This window comes from Harmonia axyridis, chromosome 5, assembly GCF_914767665.1.
Source record: "Harmonia axyridis chromosome 5, icHarAxyr1.1, whole genome shotgun sequence".
Taxonomy (NCBI): domain Eukaryota; kingdom Metazoa; phylum Arthropoda; class Insecta; order Coleoptera; family Coccinellidae; genus Harmonia; species Harmonia axyridis.
This window is the reverse complement of record NC_059505.1, coordinates 9,118,473-9,143,837: the sequence shown is the minus strand read 5'-3', so window position 1 is coordinate 9,143,837 and position 25,365 is coordinate 9,118,473. Positions and strand designations below refer to the sequence as shown.

General features: G+C 35.2%; 1 protein-coding gene across 4 annotated transcripts in view; it reads right to left on the bottom strand.

The window, feature by feature from the left end:
- The window catches only part of LOC123680482, a 129,571-nt gene that overhangs the window by 73,234 nt on the left and 30,972 nt on the right, over positions 1–25,365 (bottom strand). The window contains exons 1-2 of one of the 4 annotated variants that reach the window (XM_045618402.1): positions 22,460–22,642; positions 18,974–19,040 (exon numbers count right to left, since the gene is read on the bottom strand). The gene's annotated coding sequence lies outside the window, so the exon portion shown is untranslated. Of the gene's footprint in view, positions 1–18,972; positions 19,041–22,113; positions 22,204–22,459; positions 22,643–25,365 lie in introns of those variants that run through there. The other 3 variants (XM_045618405.1, XM_045618406.1, XM_045618403.1) reach the window with 3 other exon arrangements.

Here is a 25,365-nt window from a genome sequence, read left to right as displayed (position 1 = left end):
AATGTAAATGTATACCTATATAATATTTCATCTTCACTATCTGAATTAATCGTTTTCAGCAAAACATTCCGAGTACTTAGATATCAAATTAATTTGAAAACGTCAAAATTATTAAAGTGACATTCCCTCGGACATTCCTCCCCTCAATAACAATAATGGAATGTTCCCTTTCGGCCAATCGAATAGAAACAGAGAAGTATAGAAGCACAGATCCATATTTTCCGATTTATTATAGTGAGTTATAGTAGTGAGTTATTATAACTCACGATGTTTGTTAATAGATAGTATTAATTGCTCAAAAGCAGTTGAATAATGGATATATAATTCAATAGGAGTAGATAAATAAACTTAACGTAAAACTCGAAATAAAGCTTTAAATGCACAAAGTACGTGTAGACAGCGTTCCTAGGCATTCCTAGAGGAAAAATTGAACTCTGGTAACTTAAATTGCTGAAAATTACGAATCAAAACCACTTTCACGCCTAGTTAAAAAAAAATCATATTTAAATAATCCGTTCAAAGCTCATGTTTGAATATTCTGTGTTTCAGGCCTACCTTCAATTCCCGATTTACTGGCTGAACACCTGACCGGTTGTGCCTCATCAATAAAGTGATAATTATACCAATCGATAAAGCTTTTTCCGAGAAACAGCTTTAATTTCTGATCCGCAGGAAGTTTTTTATGGATAGAAAACTTCCGTAAATTAATACCCGATATTCCTGCTCGATGAACCACGGAAATCTGCTTTTATTCACCTAATTAATCGGGAGTACATGTATTAGGCTTTTTGATGAGATTTAATGATTTATTTACAGATCGCTAGGTCACAAAGTGCTGGATGTGGAATTCTCGATCATCAGGTTTTTGGTCCTGATGGGAAGATGCTCAATAAGATACTTGCTTGCCTAGTTTATTATGTAGAGGTTAATTACTTTATCATGAACATCAGGTCATTTTTAATATGGTAGTTACTTCAGAAAAAACCCTTTTTGATTCCTAATTTTTAATTCTGGTATTCATTATTAGGTTTTTTACCATGTGATACGAAATGTGATTAAGCAAAATATTCAAGGTTTCTGGAAATTATTCATTGAAACGCATATTATGTGAAGGGTTTTCCAATAAGAGGGTTCATTTTGATATTAAAAAGAACACGAGTATATTTTAAGACAAATCAATGGGTGTTTATATCATTGTAAAGAAAAAGATATGCAATTTACAATAGAAAACGATATCAGATGGCCGCCGTGGCTAGGGTTGAAGCACCATATATTTTTCATGAAATTTTCTATGACCAATTCGCACATTTGCTGTAGAATGTCCCCGATAATTTCTCAAATTCCAACATCATGAGATCTTGAATCGATTGTGGAGCATTGGCTTAGATCTTTCACGTAGCTCCGAAGAAAGAAGGTCTAAAAGTGTTAAATCGCAAAATCTCGGTGGCCAATTGGGATCATCTCTTCGAGAATTAACATGGACAGAAAGCTTTCCTTGCAAAATGGCGATTATTTCGTTGCTTGTGTGGCACATAGCGACGTCTTGTTGAAAATAAACGATTTCCACATCAATATCTTCAATTCCGGCCATAAAAAAATTATTAATCATAGATATGGGATAATAATTCTATTAGCGCAATCCATTCACTGTTACAATTGCACAAGCCTCATTTTTGAATAAGTAAGGCCCAATTACATCTTCAGCCCAAAAATCGCCCAAATATCTTGAAGCTAAAGACACTTCACAACAATCATTCTTGGCTTTTCCGTTGACCAAAATGCGACAAGTCTGTTTACTAACGCAGATATGAAAATAGGCCTCATCACTGAATGTGATGTTTTGATGAAAATCTGGTTCATTTTGTTGCATTTCAAAGACGCAATCAGCAAAAAAACGTCATTTTCGTTTATGAAACTGGCCCAAAGTCTTTATTCTAAATACGTTGTAACATTGTTTGTAGAACACCCAATTCCCAAGATAAACGAGGAATCACAAACTGTGACTGAAAAATTTTCACCATGTTTATGTTTATTTCAACAATTTCATTGCATTTTATCGTTCGATTTTAAATAAAGGCGTAGTTTTCAATTGTCAAATGTCAAAAGATGAAAAGTGACAACTGCTTAGATAGTGGCCTATTCAAAATGAAACCTCGCATTGGAAACCCAGTGTGAGTGCAATAGGCGCATGAATGGACAAAAGCTCCTGATGCAAGTCAGTCAATTTTATGATTTCATAAGCGTTTCTTATCGGGGATCTGACCTGCATAATAATATGCACTGAAATTTTTTCGTGGCTCAATTTACATGTATAGCAAGTGCCCTTATCTCTTATGGTGCTCATTTCCTACCAATCCGGTATATCGAGTGCACCGATATCTATAACTTTGATATTTATCAGAATTCCTACATCCCTTCAGCGCGAAAAACTTTTTTACAGATAACTTGTAGGAGAGTTTTCTCGCTCAGATCGCAAAACACATCGTTACGTTAACTCAGATAAGAAGAGGTCTCGGACGAACATAAATCTTCGTTTGACGTGCCAATCTGTTGACGGAATTTACGGCTTACAAATAGAATAAATGTCGATTGCTCAAAACTACGAACTCGTAAATCTCACGTAATACAACGTCCAACGCATGGATCCCCCTGTTATTTACATATATTTTCCAAGATAACAGTGGAAGCAAATTGGCTGAAATCTTTGACCAATTAGGAACATCTTGTACTACCACTTATGGAAGTCGACAGTAGACTGTTGCGCAATAATAATTGGTTAGGTTCGTTTCTCAACTAGGAAAACTTTTTACTTCTTGTGAACAAGGCCAAGTTGAAGGAAGATCCGACTTATAAATTTCAGTGAATGTTTTTCCTCATTTTCTACTTTCTTCGCTTTAATGGGCATTCGCCATCGCAATATAAGGCCAGGAATACATGGTATAACTCTAATAGTAGTATGTCAATAAACACTAAAATTTGTACACAATAGTTGATTCTCTTCTCGTGAAATATATCATCATTAAAAAGAGTCTTTAACAAAATCAATAAAAACTCGTGGAAGCATATCAATGCCTTGATAGCTATCATAAATAATTATTTCAATCTATGTCTCGTTTTGTGGAAAGCATTTTAAATGCAGAACTCTGGCATAATTGATTTCAAATGGATGCTACTACTTTTTGCTAAATAAAATTCCAAGAATATGACATTTATTACAGTACACTCTAAATATTACACGTACTCAGGTTGATGAGATATTATGTGAAATTGCCATTGTGCATGCAAGAAATATTTAAAAAGAATAGTTAATACACTGATAATTCATATCCTACTATGTACCGTAAGTGTGGGAGCCAAACTTATACCTGACTGTTATTACTTCTTTTAGAAGTAGCTTCCTCTATGTAATTTTTTATTCATTGCCCGAGGCACCAAAGCAGTAGAAAAAAATACGGGTATTAAAAAACACTTATGAATCTAAAATTTCTTGCCTTTGGTTATAACGATTACGGTTGAAAAGTACCACATAATTTTGATGAATTAGAACGACTTGGATTGGAGCAAATAATAGAATTCCGTAATGGATCATTTCGAAGATAATATGAGTGGAACAATAAATAATGAAAGCAAAATTCAATTAGTTGATAATGACGTTTCAATGGAGCACAAACTCGAATACAAAAAGTTTTTTTTTCGATTGACAGCAAATGTTAATTTTGCAGACACATATCAATCAGAAAAGTATAACTTTTCCTGCCTAGGCAACATGATTATTCTCAATAGGAATAAAACATTCAGCATTTTCTGACAATCAATATTTTTTGCCACCTTCCTCATTTCGGCAGGAGTTAGTACTTCTAAGTCGCCATCACTATCCATAATATAAACATATTCGATATTATTCCAAAAAATTCAGATATTTCATAAGTTGCCAAACTTTAATTATTATGGACATAAACATTTCCATAACAACTTAGCATTCCAACAATTGCGATTTCTATCAAATTTCGTTTTAATTTATCCCTATGGGAAAAATGAAGAGATTGTGGGAATTGTAATAATTTGCTTTCACTATATCCTTCATATATTATTATTAACAATCGAAGAAAAAATTGTATGTTCAACTCGGCAGCAAAGATACATTGGATTGACTGCCTTGGCCAGGGCCGGATTAAACTCTTTTCCGCCCCTAGGCCAAAAACAATTTGCCGCCCCTATGAGTAAAGAGAATTTTAAAAATTCAAATTTTTTAAATCTTCTTCTGACAGATGGCTATTTCTACATTTTCGTAGAGGAGTTAAAGAATTTTTTTTTATTCACCGAAAAATTTGCCGCCCCTAAAATTGTGCCGCCCCTAGGCCATGGCCTATGTTGGCCTAGGCGGTAATAGGGCACTGGCCTTGGCTGAATTCATAACCTCGCCAAGCTCAGCTATGAACTATCAGCCTCGGCAGTCAATCTACTACTTTGCTGCCTAGTAAAACAAATAACTATTACACATAAAAATATTTCAATTCTGCCACTTCCATGGACCTTTATTGATATTCGAATTGAAATTTAAATAAATAAAAATTCCATATGTGGCTCCCTTTGAATTTGTGTTATTGATAACATATGTGTTAAAATATCAAAACTAATTTCAATACGTTAAATTTCATAGACTTCTACGTAATAATGACTGTTGGTGAAGGTGATGTCGAGATGGCAGCGCCTAAATTAAAGGTTTTTCCAACAAGAGGTTTCATTTTGAATATCCCGTTGGGCAACTGTCATCTTTTGACATTTTTCTATTGAAACGACATCATTACTAAAATCGAAAGAAACATGCTTCAATAACACATTGAAATTTTGCAACATAAAGCACTTTTGGGTCGTCGTGAAGCACCTTTTCGACCGTTAACAGTGAAACCTATGGAAAAATTTGAGCTGTTGACACAAATTAGTGATGTGAAGAATCCTTTCAAACAAAAGAAGTAAGAAAGAAATAAGATGTTGAAGTTCTTATAACAAGAGCACAAAAATGAACAGACAATGAACTCACATGGAGTCATCCATCATTCAAGCCTCAATGTGAGTAAATCTTCACCAGAGATAAAATAACGCGTTTCCTGTAGGAGAACAAGTCTAAACGAGTTCAGCGGAACTATAAAGACGAGATAATGTTCTATTTGAACAATACTCCTTCCTGCAAAACATTTCTCTAGAATCGATCAGCAATCGTTAGGCAACAATGACGATAAGATTGTTATACTCAAGTGGAGCCATTTCTTCGACGGTTGCAAGTACTATCAAATTTTATGCCACAGTTAACAAACACTAAATATAATGGCGAAAACGGTATAACTGTTCTCTCAGACTCGTATCTACGTCTTTTATGCATGTGCTAACATAACCAACATATTCATTTCCTTCACGCGTTCGAAGATTACATTTCCTCATATCCACAGTTGTCACATTTAACGGTTCATTGATTTTTTTTGTTCACCAGAATGATCAATACGAACTACATTTAATTGAATTAGCCAATTTGGTAGTCTCCTTAGGGTCGTTTCAATCGAAACGATATCTTCGTACATAATAAAGATCGAAATCTACCTGTATTACTCAGGCCTAATGTCCGGTATCTGGAGGAGAGATATGTATATGTGTAAGTTCTGAATATAAATCATCAATTAATTCTAACAGGACGCGAACTTTGATAAATATGCCGATAAAATCAGATCTGCTGGCTATGCTACTTGGAATATGCTGTCCGTTTTGATTCATTTCCTGATGGCAGATACCAGTGTGCATGATATGGTGCTCTGGCAAGTACAGGTAGGTGCATTGATATGTTTGATAGAATTGAATATGACTGTGTATATTTCTTCAGAATGTCCTATTATGGAACGTTTGACGTAGATCTGTGAATAGCGATATGGGGATTTAGCAAACTCGGCCTTCTACCAACCAGACCAACTGTCCTATAAGTATACATAAGGCTGAATTTTTCTGATTTCTGGTTCTACTAGGAATTAATTTTGAAAAATGGCAAGTACAGGAACATTTTTTCGAAATTTGATACAGATTACTAAAAAAAACCCTAAAAATTTAAAGATAATTAATGGTTATTTATTATACATACTCTTGACTGTTCAGTGTTCAGTTACTGTTTACATTTCATTTTAATTCTCTCTTGATCTCTCTTCATTTCTACAGTCAGATCTTTCGTTTTGGCCGTTTGGTTACGTTTACAAGTAAACCCAGAAAAAATCAGTCCCAAGATGTGATCCCTGAGAGAGGATATGCAGATTTCATATTTGCTCATGTTGTTCACACTTGGTCGTAATGAATTCCATTGGTTGAAATTATTCAATTTTGTTTCTTATGTAATACAAGTATGTATTTTAATTTCTTATGTATCACATAAGGTGATGCAAAATATATTAACTGACAAAGAAACTGCAACTGTACGCGGAATTTATCACCAACTAAGTAAATTTGAAAGAAGTCGAATTATTGGTCAACGGGAGGCGAGGTTGTCATTTCGAGAAATCGCTAACTGTACGAACAGAAATCCAACTACTGTTATGAGATGTTGTTAAGCGTGGTTTGATAATGCCCAAAATCGAAGAAGAGTAGGTACCAGACGTCGAAGGGGCATAAATGAAGTTCAAGATCGACGTCTAAGACTTATGGCCTTTAGGTATCGATTTGTGACAACTCGATCTTTGGCTGATGAGTGGTTAGGAAAACAAGGCCATTCTGTAACTGTCCGAACGGTTTACCGCCGGATAAGGTTTTTTGTACTGCAGCATTATTGACCCCATCTTGTGTTACCTCTGAAGGTTGAGCAGCGCGGCAACGATTGCAGTGGTGCAGAAAACGTCAACATTGAAATGTGGTATGGCGTCAGGTCGTCTTTTCTGATGAATCTCGATTCTCCTTGGGTGCACATGGTGGCCGAAGTAGGGTTAGACGACGTCGGAGAGAAAGACGTGAACCTCAGTTCAATGTAAAGCGTCATGCACACCGGACAGTAGGCGTTGTGGTATATGGTGCTTTTGCACATGCAAGTAGGTTACCTTTAGTCTTCATTCGAGGTAACATGACAGCGCTGCGTTACCTTCAAGAAATAGTGGAGCCATATGTTCTCCCTTACCTTAACCGGCTCGAAAATCCAATATCTCAACAGGATAATGCCCGACCTCATGTTGCCAGAGTTAGTTTAAACTTTTCCGAAGCGACCCATGTGAATCTTTTGCCATGGCCGCCCAAATCCCCCGATCCTTCGCCCATAGAGCATGTTTGGGATATCATGGTTAGAAGGCTTGGAAATTAACCCCAGCCCCCACAGACTTTGGCGGCTCTGAGACATGAAGTACAGGTAGCTTGGGATAGTATCTCTCAAGAAGAAATAGACCATCTTATTGCATCAATGCCGAGATGTGTTTGGAAGTGTATAGATAATCGCGGAGGACAAACACATCATTAACAAATGAATTAAAAAAAATGGTAAGCCCTTCAATTTTTCTCCAAATTTCAATTATTCACTCCTTGCTATAGTATCTATGTTTCACAAAAAAAAAATTAAACAGCTCCTTCTGCGTGTTGCAGTTTCTTTGTCAGTTAGTATAAAAATGGTATTGGGTTGACTCGGTCTTTACTTGATGGCAATTCATCTTGAATCGAATTAAAATGAAGGTTATTCTTTTTTCACAAATACAATTGTGCTCTTTTTGCTCCTCCAATGAATAAACTTTCTTGAGCCTAGGCAGAAAACGGTCTTTTCGAATCGCACAAGCTCAGATCTTCTAAGACGTTTCACACAAGACTAAAGATTAAAAAATTAAATAATGTTAATTCAAAGAAAGTATTACTCCTCTTAATGGAGAATATCCATCTAATTCATGAGGATAATAAATGTTTTAATACAGCCTTCATGCATACATATGAGCACTTTATAATTCCATGAATATTTCATAAAAACTAATTGATCCAGCAATTACAATTCAATTTATCGAATACGTGATATTTTCACACGTAAATTCAAAGTAGGTAAATTCGATAGGAGGTTCTCACATCATGATTCATCTGAGATTGAATCGTTATAAGGTCATTTGTTATGTATAATAATGGGCCTACAGAGTAAGTGTCAAGGTCGAATAAACTCGATTCTTCCTGGTCAATCATCAATTGTCAACAATCCGATGGTTCCTTGTAAGACTGTGCTATACAGAGTGCTGATAAATGATTTCAAACGAAAAAAAATTATTTTGTTTTTATTTATTAGTTTTTCTTGGAATTACTGAAGTGTGCACCAGCCTCATTCTCGAATAAGTAAGGTTCAATCGCATAATAATCTTTCAAATGTTCTACACGCATTTTAGGAGTCTCGTTTCATCAAAACTACTCAACTAGATCGAAGAACCGACAGCAATTACATCATAATAAATCACATCTGATATTATACAGGGTGTTTCCAAATTAGACGTGAATCTTGGAGGACGTGTTAGTATGACTCATTTGCTGTCGTTTGAGCCATATTTATCGATATCTGAAAATCAACAGTTTCCGAGATATTTGAGTTCTGGTGATTTTTTCCCACTTTACTCCATTTTTCGTCAAATTTTCTACGTTGAAGTTTGATTATAATTTTGGATTATTTTCATCAGAAAAGAATATGATATGTATGAAAAAAGCAACACTATGCTGTATTAGATGTTGAAAAAGAATTAGTATGATTTGAAAGTTGGTATATGAAGAAAAGAAAAATTAATTTCTAATATCAATTTGCCTGCAACTGCAGAATTTTTTATAAGAAACCTTTTGAATGTTCGGAATAAAAATAGTGAATATTTAATCAAAAGGGATCAAGATCCCAATATCCTATCACTTATTAAGTATTTTATTATTTTGTACAAGATGATGTGTACGTTTACAACTGCTGAATATGCAGATATTCTTTTTGTTTATGGATACAGCATGGAAATTATCTGATGAAAATAAAATTGACGAAAAATCAAGTGAGGTGGGAAATCTTTTAAAACTCGCAAGAACTCAAATATCTCGGAAACTGTTGATTTTCGGTTATCAATAAATAAAGCTCAAACGACAGCAAATGAGCCAAACTAACACGTCCTCCAAGGTTCACGTTTAATTTGGAAACACCCTGTTTATTCCAAGAGTTCTGTGTTCTCTGATAGGCCCATGAATGACGAGCGCTCGAAGTCACTCGAAACTGAGTCAATGCTCTATTCGTCTTCATTCTGAAGCGTTCAAGTTCGAAAATTTCAGTGTTCAAAAGTTTAAAATCTTTTCATAAGTTTAATTCGAAATAATGAACCAAAACATACTGAAAATTAACTTAAATTTCCATGAGAAAGTAGACCCCATATTTTATAGGTTAAACATCACATTATTACTCTTTTGAAATTATATACGAAATGATCTAACAAACCGCATAATACAAACAAAAAAATTGCAACGTGAGCTGAAAGCATCGTCCGCCACGCCAAATGACCGATTAACCTTCATTCTTCATGAAACTACACAGCAAAAACTGAAACTATCTATGTCTTCTGGTTATGCCGGTAAATCTTCATCATCTCTTTCACAACAACCTAACTGAATTCCAATTTCCGTTCATGCATTCTCACTCCAGTGACTCAATAACGATAATCTTGACCATCGGCAACAAGAACAAACTCCCGATCAAGGGCGTAGATCTTTTTTTTTCTTGAGAGGGGTAATCGAAAAGAAAATTTGACGGCATTGTTTACTCATATCTATAATGTGAGAAAAAGAGGTTTGATAACGAAGTTTGAACCGAAATACTCGAAATAATTTTTTTTTATTACCAATTCGATTGTTCTCATCTTAGACTGGGTGTTCCTGAATTGGAGTTACGAAGGAAAATGAGAAATTCCTTGGATAATTTTAAAAATAAAATTACCCATAAACATGAGCCCGCAAACGCTTTGTTTTCGAGATACTGGGTGTTTCTTGTAGTCCTAATTTTTTGTGATGCTTAACCAGTTTATCGGATCTTTATTAATTTTCTCAACAATGTTGGTAAAGAAGTACCGAAACTTATAATTGATTTATTTATCACAGCTAGCGAAATTTAAGTGGCAGTGGGTGGCACATGTTACACGGCAGAGTGTGGAGAGATGGTCACACAAAGTGACGTTTTGGAGACCTCGAGCGACAAAAAGAAGCATTGGAAGACCGAGAAAAAGATGGATAGACGACTTAGTCGATGTAGCTGGCAAGCAATGGATGAGAACAGCAAAGGACAAGTATGAAAAACTGGAAGAGGCCTATGTCCGACACTGGATGAAAGAGGGCTAAAGAAGAAGAAACTGGATACTTATAATAAATTGGATTTTCCTGATAATTACTATAGAGAGCTGTTTGAAGTTTTTCTCTAAATCGATTGCAGATACAACAAAACTACAACAAACTAAAAAGTGTCGTATTGAACCAGAGTTTCTTTTTAAATTTTTCTGAATTAGCAGTGGTTCACAAAAAAATGATTCTGGAGGAAAGAAGCGGGCACTCCCCCAGAAAAAATTCAGAATTAGGATATCACATGATGAAAACTTTGAATTGGAATATCTATACCAATTCAAGTTAAATTTCTTGTGACGAGAAGGTGCTATGAGAAATAACCTTAACTTTAACATCTGTAGCTCAAAAACCAAGCGTTTGCGGACTCATGTTTTATAGGACTTTTTCTTGAAATTATCCGAGAAATCTATAATTTCCATTTGTACCTCCAACTTAAGAACACCCTGTAGATATAGTCAATTCAAAACTGATCTCTAAATTGCAATTTGAATGAAACACAATAAATTGTACAACACAGCCCATACAATTTTTCGATGCGAATTACTCAGTCCAGTTCTTTGATAATTACAGTATTGAAATTTTGTGAGGAGAATGATACAAAAAACCGAAAACAATGAGTAAGTGTATACCGATGACGAATGCAAAAATCACAGATGGCAAACAAAGGGCGATGCCGAGAAAGCAGATAGAAAAAGGAAAATAATAAACCTCGGACAAAGACGAGCTCGTAGTGCAATAAAAGTACTCATCTCGAAAGCGATCATAAAGCGTGAAGGGGTCTGATTTTTTACTGACGTATCGATTCAAAGGAAAGTAAGATGATTATTATTGGTTCATTTTGTGAAGAAATTTTATATTTTGGAAATCTTACGGGGGTAATTACCCCCAGTACCTCCCATTTCTACGCCCTTGTCCCGATATACACATTCTCTATTCTTCGTCTCGCAAGATATCATTGTCCACTTCCAGACCTTTCATCTTGAGTTACGGTAGCTGGAAGTAGCCTTATATACCAAACAGACGTGATACATAAATTCCGCTTATTATTGCTTCTGACTCCATCCAGGCGTGTCAGGATATGGCGAGAAAGAGTTTTACAATAAGCGGCGGTCGTCGAAGCACAAAATTCGATTATAAGTTGGATCTCGGCTCATAACAGAACTCGGGGCTCATGCATACACATAAGAATCGGACTTAATTCCGAACGTCTCATGAATAGCAGTTCGATTACGAGTTGTTGTCGAAGAAGAATACATGGAGGCGATTCGGTAGAGTAGGCTTGGTTTCATTTTCGTTCAACCGTCAGAAAATGATCTACAAGCTTGCAATGGCCAAAGAGCGTTTTGGGTTAGGCTAGTATTATAACCTGAAGGCTTCAGTAATTAGAAGTTAATTTTGCAACAACTTCCAATTATTTCTTTTCTTCCTCCTAAATATGTAAAAGACTGGATCATCCATATCATGACAGGATTTTACAGACCTGTTTCAATGGAAAGTGTCATACAGAACTGTCATCCGATGCGTAATATGCTTCGTTGAATGTTAGCCATTTAACAATACGGATGCTGATCGTGGCAAAATTGTGACAGATCACTACAATAGTAATTTACGTAACAAGTCCAGAAAATAGGGTTTTTTTGGACGAATAGACAAAATTCTGGAAGTCTGTGAGTCCAAAAAAACCATTTTCGGGCGTGTTGCGTACAATATTTTTTCGACAACCATGTAGAATAAAACTATCGCTGCTGCTTTCCATATTTTATTGCGATTGCGATCAAAAAACATTCAAATTTTTGACAACTAATTTCATATGAACTGTCAGCCGTTATCTCGGTTGCTATGGATTCTATGATTCTTTTCCGGCCTAGTCCGGGAAGTACGTACTTTCCGGACTAGGCCGGGAAGTGCTACTTTCTCAGAGAAAAAGCGTCCGGGAAGTGAGTACTTCCCGGACGGTTGCCGAAAAAAATAATTATTCTATAGTAAGTATACGTTTCGTGCATTACGGGCAGATTATGGTCGACATAATCGTCCATCTGAGCTTATAATTGGTAAGACACTGAAAAATTTCGAAGAGACTGGATGTGTTACTGATGTCTTAAGGCCTACATCATCGAAATATATGCTAGACCGAAAATATTCCTGATGTATGTGAAAATCTTGAAGAAGATCCAAATTTATCCATTTCTCAGCGCGCACAACATTTGGACTTCTCTTACGACACGCTATGGCGTATTTGCATCTGAATTTGTATCTTCATTCTTATATGATTCAGTGGATACAAAAACTAGAGCCAGTTGACCATGGAATGCCTTCAACATATTCCGATTGGGTGCTTGAATAATAACGTTTGGATGACGATTTTTTGCATTGAATTGAAAATTTTCAATATATTCATCAAAAGTCTCTGCATAATATGCAATTTGGTCTGATGGAGTGATTGGCCCGCATTGCTTTGAAAAGGAAAGTGTCACTCAAATCGTCAATTCTCATCGCTGTAGCCAAATGATTACCGATTTTTTGGCCTGAAATCTATGATATGAAATTGGAAGAGATCTGATTCTAGAAAGAAGATATACCAAGCCACACAATACGACGCATTTTGGCTTTATTACTAGAAAAATTCATAGGTCGCGTAATTTCTCGTTTCGACGATGATAGTTGGCCACCAAGATCTTGTGATTTATCAACTTTTGATATTTTGTGGGGTGGATCAAGATATTGGTGGTCAAATGTTGTTGATTGAAAAATTGATGAAAAACGAGTTTCGTGTATTGACAATGCTTCTTATCACAAAACAACGAGAGCCATGATCAAATTGAATGAATTGCTCTTCCAAATGTTTGATTACCAAGCTTGTTGCCCAGATATACCTTTTTGCAGACCTCTAAAGAATGATCAAGGGAAAGAAATTTTGCTCCAATGAAAAGTGATTACCGAGGTTGAAGCCTATTTCGAAAGCAAAGACGATATTTTCCACAGAAATGGTAATGAAAAGTTAGAGGAACGTTGAAGTACATGTATCAATCATGAAGGTGACTGATGTATTTTTTCATACGAACTGAATTTCAACTTAGTCAGGACTTTTATTACGGAACTATCTAAATCTAAATGCACAACAATTAAATAGTCGAATGTGATGAAAGCACAACGGAACGAATGGCTAAAACCAAATCAAATCACAATCATTACACTGACAGATTGCACATTGCCAGGGTTTAATTCCTAACTAGCTTTTATATGGATTTCATCCGCGTGAAAGTCTATGTTTAAAAGACAATTACTTTTTTCACTTGCATCCCATTTCGACGAAACAAAGCCTGAAAGTTGCTCCAACTAGATGATTTTAGAATATTAGCGATTGCAGAAAACAGACGAAATAAAAATCTACATAGGCGTACAACATTGCTTCCGCCGTATTTTTTTTTTCGAAATTAGAGGAATTATACAGAACTGGTTAGACATTTATGATTTAAAGTATTGTCCATCGCTGGCCACTACTTTATCCCATCCTTCGGGCAGCGTACAAATCCCTTCTTGAATAACTGATCATTTTTTGGAGCGATCCACGAATCGATCCAATTTTTTACTTCTTCATAAGACCGGAACTGCTGGTCAGCCAGGGCGTGTGTCATTGATCGAAAAAAGTCCGAAGGAGCAACGTCTGGAGATTACGGCGGGTGGGTTAGAACTTCCATTTCAAAGTTTCCAAGTATGTCTTGACCGCTTACGCAACATGGAGTCGAGCATTATCATGCTATAAAATCACTTTATCATGTATGGGCCATATATGCGGCCATTTGTCTTTCAATGCTCGGCACAAACACCCTTAATTGCGTTCGATAACGATCGCCTGTAATTATTTCAGTCGGTTTTAACAACTCATAATACACCACGTCGAGCTGGTCCCTCCAAATACTGAGCATGACCTTGAAACCGTGAATATTCGGTTTGGCCGTCGACGTGGGAGCATGGTCGGGATATCCCCATGATTTTCTGCTCTTGATATTATCGTAATGAACCCATTTTTCGTCTCCAGTCACAATGCGATGCAGAATTTCCTTCCATCTTTGCCTTGCAAGCAGCTATTCACAAGCAAACAAACTCCGTTCAACATATCTCTGCTTCAACTCGTACAGCACCAAATTTCCTTGTTTCTGATGAATCATTCCCATGACTTTCAGGGGTTTTAAAATGGCTTGTTGCGTCACTCCCAATGATCCTGCCAATTCTTTTTGCGTTTGACATGCTTCCAATTCTGTATCTTCGAAAACCTTCTCTCTTCCACCGCCATGCTGGTCTTTGACGTCAAAATCTCCGTTCTTGAAGGGTTGAAACCACTCTAGGCACGTTTTTCCACTAATAATGGCCTCACCTTAGGTATTTGAGAGCATTCGATGAGTCTCAGCCGCAGATTTCTCAGCAAAATGAAACCTTCCGCAAATGACGAGAATTTGGCTCGTAAGCTGACATCTTTGATAGAGAATAACTTCATGATGCAGACACAAATCGACTAATATTTCGATGGCGTTGTTTACAAATACCTAAGCTAATTGTATGACATCTACCTATTCATTTCGACTGCTACTTACCGCTACAGACATCTATTGGAAAACGACGGGAGCAAAGTTATTTTTTTTTTGTGTTATGTTACTTATATTTATCGCCCACACTCATTACTATTGAGCCGATGTAATTCTTTAGGATTTATTGAATTAAAAGTAGCTAGGTTCTGACAGAAAAGATTCTGATTACATTAATTAATTTGACAGTCGATGATTTTTTGTTCCAAAGTTTGCTATATGTAATAAACTATAGCTAACATCTTCAACAAGTACTACATAAATGTATTCAATGTTGAGACTGGCGGTTTCTTCTATCTAATATTTAGACGAACCAGTGGTTTATGTTTTTGACCAATGTAGCAAAATTCTGGTCAATCGAATAGTTTTCCGAAAAGTTATCATTCTTCTAGTTAGTTTCGAAGCAATGATCAATATAATTTTCCGTCTCACATTCGAATAGCTAATTCCTCAACTATCAGATTTATCCCAATTAAAATTTCAAAATCAAGCCAAAGACAAGCCATTTTTCAAGGTATTGTTATTTATTTCGTGATTGGTTATGCAAGTGCATTGAATCCGAATACTAAGGCTCGACAAAAAGTGAAATGATACTTATGCGTGAAATTAGTGTTTAAATCCATGCTCTGCATAAGCCTAGGTATTGATTGCTTTGCTCTGTACTTCTATTTATGCATGACAAAGGTTCTTATCGAGAACGTCAATACCACCAATATTCGCTCATTCGTGAAATGAATCATGCAATCTCTTTCAGCTCATAGTGGTCTTAGAGATTGTAATTATTTCGGTATAATAGGTGTTTTTTAAGAGCTTGAGAACTTTAAATAATGATACAAGACGGAAATACATATTTTTAATTTTTCATTATTAGAATCTGGTAGATAATAGCATAGCATTTATTTTTTTAAATATGATTTCCGGCATATGATTGTCGCGAGTTACATAATCCACTCAATAAGTCCAATTTTTCACTACTTTTTCGAATAAATCTAGAAATTTTTCAAGAGTTGCTGTTTGACTTAACACTTCTTCTCGAAATAACGTTATCACCAAATTGATTTTACAAATGAACTGATGAAGAAGCTAGTCTTGTTTGAACCAAATGTTGTCGATTTTTATTTAGCTGATTAATTTTTGCCAAAGTGTAATAAACACAGATAGAGGAAGTGTACGCAATTGTTGTTGGATTGTGATTCATTTTCAAATCCACAATTTTACTATATAATTATAAATGTATATTATATTGAATGAAATATATTTATTTGAGTGATTCCGGATTGAATATGCAAATTTGAATATTTGGAATCCGATATTTTTCCTAATTGTCGAATTTATAATAAGCAGAATATTTATTATTTTCTGTATCTTCCTGATGAAATCCAATGTTTGGCAACTTTTGCCCTCCTTATGTCATGAGATGTTTCAAGTCGTTTAGCGCGCTTAAAGTTTGTTTCCTGAATTTCTGATATATTTTGGTATTTATTTTAATATACAGGGTGTTTCCTAAACATGCGGCAAAAATTCAGGGGGTTGTTCCTTGGACTATTCTAAGAATATTTTGTCCTTTGATGATTTTTGAAAAACCTCTTTGTTTCGAAGATACAGGGCGAACAACATTTTTCATATTTTTAAAATTAATAATAGTTTAAATAAAAATGCGTACCGCACTGTGTTTACTAAGTAGGTACAATTTATTTTTAAATTTGTTTAACAACATTCCAATTACTAAAAACGGCCAGTTTTTTGACTAAAAATTGATAAGTGCAGATGGTAAAGGAATACAGATTAAACACGGTTTTCATTTGAATTCGTTTTGTGATGTATTAGCAATTTTCAGTCAAAAAACTGGCCGTTTTTAGTAATTGGAATGTTGTTAAACAAATTTAAAAATAAATTGTACCTACTTAGTAAACACAGTGCGGTACGCATTTTTATTTAAACTATTTTTAATTTTAAAAATATGAAAAATGTTGTTCGCCCTGTATCTTCGAAACAAAGAGGTTTTTCAAAAATTATCAAAGGACAAAATATTCTTAGAATAGTCCAAGGAACAACCCCCTGAATTTTTGCCGCATGTTTAGGAAACACCCTGTATTTTGAGTAAATATGAAACGTTGATTCACTATGGGACATAAGAAGTACATTCTTTGTGGAAAAACTCGCGAAGTGAGTGAAATATCGTACCACTGATGTTTTCAATTCCGCGCGCTTCTTGTCAAATTTGATAGTTCATGTTGGGGACAAAATTTGCTTACTGAAAATGACATATGCTCCCTCGATTTATGTTCATTACTCTGAGATTTTTGCAAACAGAAAATCAGTCAGCTTGGCTTTATAGCACGCGCCATTCACTGTAATCACAGCTCCTAAATCATTTCGAAAGAAATAAAAACCGATAATGCCACCAGCGTGTAAATCGCACCAATCAATTTTACTGGATGTAATGCTGATTCGTTCATGGGTTGTCTTTGCTCCATATGAAGCAATTATGCTTATTGACAAAGTCATTTAAAGCTTCATCAATTCATCAATTTATCTTTGGTAAAAATGCTCATCTTCGGCCTAATCAACAAAAATGCGAAGTAAACGATAATCATTTGGCTTTAATTCTTGCACGATCTATAGGCACATAAACCAATAATCTTATTAAAATTTTCCAAAGTATAAAGAGCCAACAAGTTGAGAACGGCGACGTTTCGGCGTCTTTTTCAACACTTCGCGCTATAGCAGCCATATTCTCTACGGTACGTGCATTTATTTGTCTTATTGTAGTTTTGAATCGAGTAGGATAAAATTGGTGCGAAAACGAACAATAACTATACGAATTGTTTGCTCTCTAGGCTGATTATGTGGATCGTGAAATGGACAAAGTGCTCTATGAACTTCTCGAACAGATTTATTTTTTCAAAGTAAGTTTCCAAAATTTGGAAGCGTTGTACTGGCGATTCGTAAAGACTTGCCAAAAGTTACTGAACAGAAATGTCAACTCAGTTTGACATTCTTAACTGCCAAACCATAAACAACAACCATCTCACTATCCCATGCTAAAAAACATCCATTAGAAACAAAATTCTGAGTAATTCTTCCCACCAAGAAAGAATGAGTATTACCTGAAGCTATTGCCACAAACTTACTTTTGAACTTTTCATTTGAAAACGTATTACGTATCATCTATCGTAAACTGTACAATAGATATTTTTTAACCACAGAGGGCAACAGATTTCAATCCCGAGGGACGTAAGTCCCGAGGGATTGTTGCGTTGCCCGTAATGCATGTAATGCAAACTGTAACGATTGCACATTTATTGTTCTGTTTCACAGGTAGTTTTGATTATGGGTTATTTCGGGGGCTGTAGATGTCAAGAACTTTTGAATATGAAAATTAATCACATCGAAGATAGGGGCTCTGTTATGGTGGTTGACATTCCGGAAAGTAAAACAGATATTCGTAAGAGATTTACTATTGTGGAAGAAAACGAGTTCTCTGCATTGAGTCTAGTGAGGAAGTATATGCTTCTACGTCCATCGGGCCCGGAAAGATTTTTTCTAACGTATCGCGGAAAACGTTGCTCTGTTCAACCGGTTGGAAAAAATACATTCGGAAAAATTCCAAGCAAAATTGCTAGTTTTTTGGAATTGCCGAATCCAGAAACATTCACAGGACATTGTCTGCGAAGGACTTCTGCCATTGAAGAGACATGGTGGATGGCGAAGTTCAACGGTGGCAGAAGGGTATTTGGCCGACAGCATGGAATTGAAAAACAAAACTGCAAGAATGTTAGCTGGCATGTCAGATGAAAGAAGGGAAACAACATCATGTTTGAATACAGTCATTAACAGTGACAACCGTTTAATAGAAAATCCTTGCAATTCGGGTAACAACTTTAGTGGTAAATTCGACAACTGTCGGTTTGTTTTTGTGAACACTTTAGAGGGAGTTAAAGATCTATAACTGCCCTGTTTAACTCTCAAGGGAGTTATGACAATGTTTATAGTTACGGTAACTAAGCATTTATTCCTTTGTAATGTATCAGTATGAAATAAAATGATATACTCACGTTTTCAACTACTTGAACTTCAGTATGAAACCTCCTAATGAGTCCAAGTTCATCCAAGCACAACAACCTGAAATAAAATTAATCTTTAGTGATGAATTGATTATATAATGAATCCATATTGATTGAACCGATTCTGAAGAAGAACCCAGGGGATTTTCGACCATATTCGAATTTTAAATGGACCAGATAATCTTCCACACTTGAAGAATGTGAAAGTGAATGTAGGTAATCCGTCAGTTATTATCTTCGTTAGACCGTTATCAGAATTTTATGTAGGTATTCGGCTACGAAGAAGATGAAGCCTTGCTTGAAATTGTTAGATATGATTTAATTGGTATTGAAGGTTTCGTTCACTAATTGGAAAAGTGAATGCTTATTCATATGGTGATGAAGATTGACCTTTTCGCTAAAATAGTTCATACTACTACACTACAGATGTTTTTTGGGATAAGTTCAAGTCCAGAATTATCAATTCTACTAGCTCTCAAGTCAAATACTATTGTATAAATAGTATTTTTATACAATGACACAACTCTACGAATGGCATACAACAATTTTTTTTTTATTATGCTCATATAAAGTAAATATTAATTAAATATTTTATTTTATATTCATATTATTTCATTCACATTATCTTCATTTATGTATTTCATATTCTGACGTTTCAAGAAAGCACGTGGTTTAAAATATTCAGTTTTAATATCAACAGAGCATAGACAATATTCGATTTTACAACGGTTTGCAACCGCTCGCATCCTTCAAAATCAGCTTGAGCAAACTCATGGGGTGCAAATTAACACTCAGACAATAAGAAATCGCCTCAGAGAATATGATTTAAGGCCTCGTGTCGCGGCAAGAGGCCTAGCTCTTACCCCAGCCCATCGAAGGGCGCGTTTGGATTTTGCGAGAGAGCATATCCATTGGGAAGAGGCTGATTGGAAAAGAGTGCACTGAGCATATCTTTCATGTGGACGTCTGTATACAATAGAACGTTGATCACAATGGTAGAGGCAGAATCTAGACTCATCTGTGAAGAGAACTCTTTCCCAATCAGCCTCTTCCCAATGGATATGCTCTCTCGCAAAATCCAAACGCGCCCTTCGATGGGCTTGGGTAAGAGCTGGTCCTCTTACCGCGACACTAGGCCTTGAATCATATTCTCTGAGGCGATTTCTTATTGTTGGAGTGCTAATTTGCACCCCATGAGTCTGCTCAAGCTGATTTTGAAGGAGGCGAGCGGTTGCAAACCATTGTCTCAACGAAGAAACTCTCAAGTAACGTTCTTGAATGGCAGTTGTTACCCGTGGTCTACCCTGTCCTGGTCTTCGGACATTCATACGTGTCTCCCTGAATCGCTGCAACATTCTGGACACACTTGTATGGGAAACTCCAAACCTTTCTGCAATTCTTGTGTATGTCCACCCTTCTTCTCGCAAAACTACAGCTTGGGCACATTCCTCTTGGGTCAAATTGCGTGTTTCGCGTTGCATAGCGATCGAGTGTAGAAAATAAAACGAAAGAAAAACTATTGATCACTAGAATTGATCGAGAACAACTGATTTCAGGATGGAGCCAATACATTCAAAATCTGATAATCTCAACTTTTTTTATTTCTGCTGGGAAAAAACATCTGTATTGAAGAAAAACGTTGAAAGTGGATAACATATGCATGCATAATTCTGATAAAAATAATTATCATTGAGAACACCTTCAGTTGTAGAATTAATTTGAGATTTCCATAATGTGCGTTAATTCTTTTGCGCAGTGTATATTGTCTATGCTCGAGTTGTATTCTTTATATATCGAATGATTTCAATAACTGTAACCAAAGCACTGTATTTTGATCATTCAATGACATTTCACTGAGGTTGACTTTTATTTTTTGCCAAACCTCCAAGAATGTTACTATATGGAAATGAATAAATGATCACAATATGGCAGGAGGCGAAACACCAAAACGATTATACCACGTCGTCAAGTAGTATATTCACTTATTATCGATACGCCGTAACTATGGGAAATTTGCGAATTCTATTGGTTCATCAGAACATGAGTTGTATATTCTGAAGTATCAACTCCTTCTTTTGTTCTGTGTGTAGTTTTCAGCATGGAGAAATTTGAGGATAATTTACAAGGTTTTCCAATAATAGCCCCCTATCTGAGCAGATGTAATTTTGAATCAGTCATCTTCTGACATTCGTCAAGTATAAACTACGCCAATCAATACTAAGCCCCGGTGCACACATCCGACTTTTGCAGTCACGACACCGTTGCTGTGTCGTACTTGCGACCTGTGGTACAAAGAATCAAATGGGAGCATGCACACTACCCGCCGTGCCGTTGCGACGTCGTAACTGCCATCATGCGGGCTGTGGTACAAAGAATCAAATGGGAGCATGCACACTAGCGTACGACACCGCAACGATGTCGCAACTGCAAATGTCGGATGTGTGCACCGGGGCTAAAACTGGAACATACACGCTACAACGCATTGAAATTGTAATTCACTACAAAAATGGTGAAAGTGTTCACAGTTCTTAAAACTAAAGCACTTTTGGATCGTCGGCTGTCAATAGTGAAACTAGTGGAAAACATTTGAGCTGTTGGGATAAGTTAGTGATGTGTAAAATCTATACCGTTTGGGTCGTTCAAAAACAACTGAGCATTACTGCTGTAGACCGTCGTGTTGATGAAAACCCAGGTTTCTTGATTCCTCTTCGATCTTAGGAAATTAAGTTATCATTTTTTATATCAGGATTTGGAAGATATTGATGTGAATATCGCTTCGTTCCACAAAAGCAACGATAGAATCGCAATTTTGCAAGAAAAGTTTTCTAGTCGTGTATTGGTCCCCGAGATCTTGTGATTTAACACCTTTTGACTTTTTTTAGGGCCACGTGAAAGATAAGGTCAATGCCAATGCTCCACAATCGACTGGTTTATTAATGACAGCGATTAATGATTGAGATGAAAATTTTCAGAAAGAATAGATGCAGAAGAACGCCGAAAGCTATGACCAGTATAAATATGTGGTTGCTTTAATTTGAGGAACTTTGCGATTATTGACGGTAATTTAGAAAATGTATTCATGCCCACTGGCTACTCAACATTTATAGTTTTTATAAAAAGATAAACCAAACGTGTAGAGTGTGAGCAGGTCCTAAGGATATACATCTCTTGATTGAATTCCAAAGTGTGTTTTTGATTAAAATTTCCTCAATGAACCCACTATTCCAAAAATCAATGTGACCTACAAATCGAATAATGATAGTTCTGTTTTTCATTTATATTATCAGAAGTATTCGCTATAAACTCTTCTATAATATGTTCTTGTTCGAGTACTTGGGTATATTGAGATATATCTCACTCTTTATCATTTGATGAACATTATAATTTTAATTTAATTTATGGTATACGCTAATATCAATATCGTTTTTGACATTCAAGTTGGTTTCAGCATAGAATGTATATTGGCTATAAACTTACTAGAATTTCCTTTTCTGCAATTCTTGTAAAGTATGTCCACAATACGAACTTTTCTCGTATAAATTTTGCTCTTTTTTTTTCGGCTAGTAAACTCAACGATGCTGTTTTAACATTTATTACCACATCTGGCGGTATGGAAGAAAAATTTTCTTCGTAATTCATTTTTGTTCAATGTAATCGGCAAAGTAGGATTGTTGAAAGCACATAACAAATTACAGAGAGATGCCAAATGACAGAGAGATGTCTAATTATTGACAGTATACAGACCTCAATTAAATGAAAAATATTAAACATAGTTCATTAAAGTTGTGATGAATATTTGGATAGTTCTATGTTTCATGGGCGGAGAAATAATTTTTCATCAAAGGGGGGTCATCAATAGATGTTTTTGTGTACATTGAACTGAGCTATTATTATTTAGATATATTTTCACAACAATAAACGAATCGATTGTCAAGGAAATTATTTCACAGGCAATGAGATTGAAATTGAAAATCGTTATTCGAAAAAATCCTTAATTTATTAGGTAAACTTTGTATACTATAAACTCTCTCTTATATGTCAGCATATGTTAATGATATAAATCTGAAGAACTGCTATAATTTAACATTAAACAGAGTGTAATCAATTAATTAGTCATTAATTTTTTGTTTAATGTTCTTTATGTGAATACTTTTTCTCATTCATCCGGAATTATATGAATATTTGAACAGATTCATTCCTGGCAAGTAGATATGGTATTAGCAATTTCAAATCGCTTCACTATTATTGTAAAAAAATTCGTTATTTCAGTGAAATTATTCTAACATTTCCAGGAAGTTCTGTTAAAAATGGGACAAAATAGAGGTCGAGTCATTGAAGAGCCGAAGAGACAATAATTCAATGATGATAATAATACACAACAAAACAGTACAATGTTACAAATGAACTTATAACGGAATTCAAACCATTGTTTCGAGTATTCTTCAAGTCACAAGGTCGCAAGATTTCTATTCAATTATCATGTTTCATCTGTGAATTTCAATGTCCCTCGCATACTTTGTACGATTTTACTGAACTCTCCTGACTTCTGACCTACATTTTTCTGAGTAATGCAAGAGGTGAACTGATTTTCTAAACTTTAATGTATAAATTGCCCTGGAAAATTTTAGATATATAGAAAAGTTGTTACTCTAAAAATTATTGCTAATAAAAATTCATTGAATCATATGTCATCTACTAGATTCCTCAATTTTTGCCTTAAAAATTCATAGATCATGTTCTCAAATAAGGAGGATTGATGAAGCACAACGACTGAGTTTTGAACCAACTGTTAAGGTTCAACAAAATTTCTTCGCCCCACTTCAAAATTTTGATATTGGAAATAATGAACCGAAAACGATTAAAGTAACTTCAATAACGAAATTCACAAAACGAAGTGTTTTCATATATTTATAAACGAACTTTTCGCATATCTAAGGAAGGATCTGACCTTGATGTTATTGAAATAATGATGAATAAATAGATAATAAATTAGCATGCAAATTCACTGTTTTCTCAAATCAAAATCCTGTAGAGTTGTAGCCAATTAATACCTTATTTGGAGTAGAAATTATTCCATAGATATAGCTCGAATTTGGATTAGATATACTTGCGTATTTAACACCCAGAAAAGAGTTTGAAAAGTTTAATTCAATTAGTTTAAACTAGTTTACTTTTGAAGATGAATTCTGAATAGCCTGATGCATAAAAGAATATCGATTAATTCGAGAAATATATAATAGTATATTCTAAAACAAGTTACAGAATGGGCTCATATTCCACAGGAATGCGAAATTCGAATTTTCGAATGCATGAGTGTTGGAATTGCCTTCTGCAACGAGTACTACACGATATTTTTCCTATTTCAGTCAGTTTTGTGAAATATTATCTAAACTGAATGAAAAATTATGATTATGCATCTTAGTGACTTTTGTATTGTATCTTGGCAGTTGGTATGATTGTTACGAAAATTGACAGATTACGGAATTTGAATTTGAATCGTATATTTCGAACTCCAAAATAATTTATAATTACGCATTAAATTCGTGAATTATGTCTGACGAAATCGATTTAACACCACCAGAATTAAGAGAAATTGTGAATGATCTTGCAAATCATTTCACTATATCTAAAATATATTATATTGACAATTGACGTGTGTTGAAATTCGATAGGATCGGAAGTCAGTTTAGACAACCAGAAAACGAAAAATATAACTGAAAACAATGCTGTAATTAGTTCATAACAGCACTGTTTTCAGTACTGTGATGAACTCATTACGAAACTGAAATAGATAATTTACTATTTTACAACTTCAAATACCCTTGAATTCACGTTGTAGAGATAAATCCTTTTTGATTTAAAATTATATGACCAATGTACACTTTCAGACCTAATCCTGACTAATTACCTTCCATTAATCTCTCTTCAAAAGGGTAATGCACCTTTCATTTGCATATTGGCAAATCAGATCCTATTGTCCATTCATCCCTAGTGAAACACGTGTTCTAGGAACGTTATAACGGATAACCAACCCTTGATCAAATTACCCATGGGGGGCATCATATTCTTGTTTTAACGGTTATGACTTACCTATCCTAGGTCAACTTTCTGGATATCATTCCATGTCTTTCGATCCTTGGGAAATTATTCGACGAACATTCTCAGTATTCCAAATAAAGGGTATTCTAATAAGAAATTTTATTCTGATATTAAAACGATTATAATATAAGAGAAATGTTAAATCACAATATAGCGGTGGCCAATTGTGATCACCTCTCCGAGAAATAACATGGCCAGGGAGCTTTTCTTGCAAAATTTTGATTATCCCGTTGCTTTTTTGGAGCGTAGCTCCGTCTTGTTGGAAATAAACGTCATTCGGATGT